Source organism: Heterodontus francisci, chromosome 50, assembly GCF_036365525.1.
Source record: "Heterodontus francisci isolate sHetFra1 chromosome 50, sHetFra1.hap1, whole genome shotgun sequence".
Lineage (NCBI taxonomy): Eukaryota > Metazoa > Chordata > Chondrichthyes > Heterodontiformes > Heterodontidae > Heterodontus > Heterodontus francisci.
Window position 1 is genome coordinate 6,413,480 of NC_090420.1, and position 5,795 is coordinate 6,419,274.

Here is a 5,795-nt window from a genome sequence, read left to right on the forward strand (position 1 = left end):
GAAGACACATATTGATGATTCACACATGTAAAAATTTGAATATTATGTTCATGACATAATGACATAAATAAACATTTCCTTGCACTTGCCATGCTTGTTGAACATTTTCTCTGCTGATGCCCCCTGAATATATTAGAGAACATGGTGACGAGGTTGAGATAAAAATCTGTAAATATAGGCAGCAAACAGCAGCAGGGACTGCAGTGAACAGGATTTACGTGACATATTTGTGCTTATATTGGTGGGTGAAATAAGATACTAAACACACAAAATCCTACATTTGAGCTCGCGTAAAAGATTGCTCTGTCTATGGAGATAGCATCAAAGAATGCTCAGGAATTTTGTCCGATGCCAGTGATCGTAACACACTTCAGGGGAACTTAAAAAAAAATGGTAAAATGGGCTTTCACATAACAGATGAAATTTTACACAGAGAAGTGTGAAGTGATACAATTTGGAAGGAAGAATGCCATATAAATGAAACGTTACAATTCTAAGCTGGGTGCAGGAGCAGAGAGGCAATGTACACCAATGTTAGAAGGATTGAAAAGGTAGCTAAGAGCAAACAGGACACTTGGCTTTGGAGGCACAGAGTAAAAGCATATAAGTTATGCTAAACCTTTATAAAATACTGGGAATGAATGGCCTCCACCTGTACCTCTACAGAAAGCTTCCATTCCAGGTTTACACACACTCGTCAGGATCACGCTCCACAGATTCTGCCCTCCAGGCTCAGACACCCACTTCAGGATCACTCTCCACAGATCCCGCCATTCCAGGTTCGGACACCCACTTCAGGATCACTCTCCATTGATCCCAGCACTATGGGCTCGGAGACCCTCTTCAGAGATCCTAAATCTCCAGACACGGACATCCTTTGAGGACCACTCTCCACAGATTCTGTCCTCCAGGCTCAGACACCCTCTTCAGAATCTCTCTCCATACATCCCACCGCTCAACGCACGGATATCTCAATCAGGATCCGATCAAAGAATGTTGCTTGTCACTTATCAGCTCAAGCCTGAATGTTGTTCAGGTCTTGCTGCTTGCAGGCACAGACTGCTTCAGTATCTGAGGAGTTGTGAATCATCAGCGAACATTCCCACTTCTGACTTATGTTGAAGAGAAAGCCATCAATGAAACAGCTGAGGATGATTGGGCCTTGGACACTGCCCTGAGAAACTAGGTATCCAGTCATGAAAGGTGGAGGACAATTAAATAACGAACCAGATGAGGAGGCTCCAAAAACATCCCTATCCTCAATGTTGGTGGAGCCGAGCACGTCAGTGCAAAAGATGAAGCTGAATCATTTGAAACCATCTTCAGTCAGAAATTGCTCAGTGGATGATTCATCTCGGCCTCTTGAGGTCCCCAGCATCACAGCTTCCAGTTTTCAGCCAATTTGCTTCACTCCACATAATGGCAAGAAATAGCTGAAGGCACTCGATACAGCAAAGACTATGGGCCCTAACAACATTCCGGCTCTAGTGTAAATCTGAGTTCCTTTTGGCCTCAGTCTGGTTCATTAAATATACTGAGTCGGATGTGTAGGTAAAATCAATTACTTTATTTGCGCATTTAGCCGGCTGACTTACTCTAATGCAACGACACTGACTCCACCCAGAGTCTGTCTGGTCCACTGGAGTAAGTAAAGTTTTTTGATACAGGTACTACTGTTTATACATTAAGATTCATGCTATACCCCCTTGTTTAACCAATCAGTGCGATACAATTCGACTTCACCCACGTGGTGACATGCAGTACATCTGTAACTGAGGTTCCAATACACTCCATTTTCAATACATACTTGTTACTAATAAAATATTGTTTTGTACCAGCAAGATAAAACAAAGCGGACAAGCAAGCTAATTAGCAAGAGCATAGGAATCATCAATAATCATTCTAGTCTCACTCCCTACATGGATCATGAGTCTGTCTCTACCTTGTGACAAGTAATTGCGGCGCATCCTGCTATCTCTGTTAGGTGTACATTCCTGAGTGTTTCATGCAGTCTGCAGCTACATCAAGTAGTGGCAGTTCACGAAGATAAGAGGGGCCGAGCACTCCTTATCACTCACACAGGGATGGACATCATTTGATTCACAGGAGTCCATTTGTTCCAAACCACAGGGAGTCACACAATCAGGCCATAAAGAACAGATGTCTTTGCAATTACCAGTGTCGGCTAGTCTTTACAGTCTCACACGCTCTGCCTTTACTTTTAACTATTTCATTGTGGTTTCTGCCACTTAAAATCAAAGCTCAGCAAAGCTACTATTCCTAACTTGGCTATATTTCCCATTAAGCATAGTGCCATGCCTTTCTGCTCACTTCCACACTAGTACTGAAGACTTGTGCTCCAGAATTAGCTGCGCCCTCAGCCAAGCTGTTCCAGTAGAGCTACAACACGGGCATCTACTTGACAATGTGGAAAGTTGCCCAAGTGTGCCCTCTCCACAAAACAAAAGGAGGACAAATCCAATCTGACCAATTGCCGCCCCATCAGTCTACTATCAATCATCAGCAAAGTGATGGAAGATGTCACCAACAGTGCTATCAAGCACCACACACTTAGCAATAATCTGATCATCGATGCTCAATTTAGGTTCTGCCAGGGTCTCTCAACTCCAGGAAATAATTTGGCAGATAGAGTATAATGTGGGAAAATGTGAGGTTATCCACTTTGGTAGGAAGAAAAGAAAAGGAAAATATTATTTAAATTGTGAGAGATTACAGAATGCTGCGGTGTAGAAGGATCTGGGTGTCCTCGTACATGAATCACAAAAAGTTACCATGCAGGTACAGCAAATAATTAGGAAGGCAAATGGAATGTTACCCTTTATTGCAAGGGGGATGGAGTATAAAAGTAGAGAAGTCTTGCTACAAATGTACATGGTGCTGGTGAAACCACACCTAGAGTACTGTGTACAGTTTTGGTCTCCTTATTTAAGGAGGGATATACTTGCATTGGAGGCAGTTCAGAGAAGGTTCATTGGATTAATTCCTGTGATGAAGGTGTTGTCTCATGAGGAAAGTTGAGCAGGTTGGACCGATACTCATTGGAGTTGTGAAAAATGAAAGGAGAACGTATTGAGACATATAAGATTCTGAGGGGGCTTGACAGGGTAGATGCTGAGAGGATGTTTCCTCTCGTGGTGGAATCTAGAACTAGGAGACACAGTTTCAGATTTAGGGCTTTTTCATTTAAGAAGGTATTTCTTCTCTCAGAGGGTCATTAATCTTTGGAATTCTTTACCGCAGAGAGCAGTGGAGGCTGGGTCATTGAATGTCTTCAAGATTTTTATCTACAAGAGAGCCAAGGGTTATGTGGGCAGGCAAGAAAGTGGGGTTGAGGTCATGATCAGGTCAGCCATGATCCTATTGAATGGCAGAGCAAGCTCGAGGGGCCTAATGGCCTACTCCTGCTATGAGTTCTTCCGATCTTCTGTTCTTATGATCTCATTGCAGCATGGTCCAAACAGAGACGAAAGACTGGAATACCAGAGGAGAGGTGAGACTGATTGCCCTTGAGTGAGTGTGGCATCAAGGATCCCTAGCAAAATTGAAGTCAATGGGAATCAGGGGGAAAACCCTCCACTTGTTGAAGTCATACCTCGCACAAAACAAGATGTTGTGGTTAGTGGAGGCCAATCATCTCAGCCCAGGACATTGCCTCAGGAGTTTCTCAGGGTAGTGTCGTAGACCCAAACATCCCAGCTGTTTCATTGACGACTTTCTCTTCAACATAAGTCAGAAGTGGGAATGTTAGATGATGATTCACAACTCTTCAGATACTGAAACAGTCTGTGCCTGCAAGCAGCAAGACCTGAGCAACATTCAGGCTTGAGCTGATAAGTGACAAGCAACCTTCTGGCCACACAAGTGCCAAGCAGTGAACATCTCCAATGAGAGAGAAAAAAAATCTACCTTTTGATATTCAGAAGCATTATCATCGTTAAATCCCCCACCATCAACATCTTGACCAGAAACGTAACTGGACCAGTCACATCTATGCTGTGGCTATAAGCGCAGGTCAGAGATTACGAATTCTGCAGCAAGTATCTCACCTCCTGACACCCCAAATCCTGTCCACCATCTACAAGGCACAAGTCAGGAGTGTGATGGAATACATCCCACTCAACAACACTCAAGAAGCTCAACACCATCCAGGACAAAGCAGCGCACTTGATCGGCACCTCACCCGCCACCTTAAACATTCAATCCCTCCACAACCAGTAAACAGTGGCTGCAGTGTGTACCATCTCCATATGCACTGCAGCAACTCGCCAAGTATCCTTCAACAGCACCTTCCAAACTCGTGACCACTACCGCCTCGAAGGACAAGGGCAGCAGATGCATGGGAACTCACTACCTGCAGGTTCCCCTCCAAGTCACTCACCATCCTGACTTGGAACGATATCGCCATTTCTTCACTGTTGTTGGGTCACAATCCTGGAACTCCCTCCCCAATAGCACTGTGGGTGTTCCTGCACCATATGGACTGCATCAGTTCAAGAAGGCAGCTCTCCACCACCTTCTCAACGGCAATAGGAATGGGTAATAAATGCTAGCCTTATCAGCGATACTCACACCCAAGAATGAATAAAAACCAAATCACTCTCCACAGATTCCCCACAATCTGGGCTTGGACATATACTTCAGGAGCACAGAGCTTTATATCACTACAACATGAGTTCCAATCTTCAGATTCTGTTCACTTTTCACATTATTTTCTACCAGCTTTTATTAATTCAGTATTCGGGTCTCTGCTCCTCAACCGTTTCTAACATCTCACCTCTTACAAAAAAACACTCTGATCTATCGTAGGTAGTAGATGACCCCTCATTTTAAACTCCATCTGCCAAAGCATTGCTCACTCACTTAATCTATCAAGAAGATTTGAAAATAAATTTCTTGCCAAAGGATAATTTTCTGCATCTGCTCCCTCGCCATTTGCTTTTCCCATTTGTCTTTCACTTGGTGCAAATCGAGAGAAAGTAATGATGGAAGGAAGGAGGGGAGGAAAAATCCTGCTCCGTTTCGTGATCCCTATTTGATCTTCATTCCAGTGCAGTTTGGGTGAAGAATTCCAATTGTCTGTCTCAATTTTAATAAAGTATAACAAATTCTGGAATCAGTGTCTGGACATTGACAAGAACAGGTTTCGAGGCTGATTTGACACATCAGCTCACCCAACATAAATAATACACGAAACAGCTCATAAACTAGCGACAAGGATGGGATTCGAACCCACGTGTGCAAAGCACAATGGATTAGTAGTCCATCACCTTAACCTCTCGGCCACCTTGTCAGTTCCAAAGACATAGCTGTCACCTTCAGCACAGCTTCTGGCTGTGCAGCCAGCTGTGGAATGATGGAAATATATCTTCTGTCAGTAAATGAAGTTGGGAATGGAGCAGTGTGAAACATTTCCAGACCATGTCCAACACGTTTCTACTCAGTGTGAAAACCCACCACGGAAAGACTGGAACATACAATCATTTCATCACATCATGATTAACATCACTCAGACACCTGAACCATTAGGTCACTGATGAAGTCATGATGACCGAATTTCTCATGAAATGAAAACTGAACTAACTGACTGGAAGAATTGCTTTAACCCCACATGATCAGCGAGCCACAGCATCAGGCCGACTTGTCGGGTGGTGTAAACAGATATCACTGCTTCTGATCTTCACCAGAACAGAGAGTGAGATGTAACATTGATCATCAAACAGACTGTGAGAGAATACAACAGAATAAAACACATGGAGAGACACTGTGGAATAACA

General features: G+C 43.6%; 1 non-coding gene across 1 annotated transcript; it reads right to left on the reverse strand.

The window, feature by feature from the left end:
* Positions 1-5,229: 5,229 nt before the first annotated feature.
* trnas-acu (transfer RNA serine (anticodon ACU)) lies at positions 5,230-5,311 on the reverse strand. The gene has a single exon. It is a non-coding gene; the product is annotated as a tRNA-Ser (tRNA).
* Between the last annotated feature and the right edge of the window lie 484 nt (positions 5,312-5,795).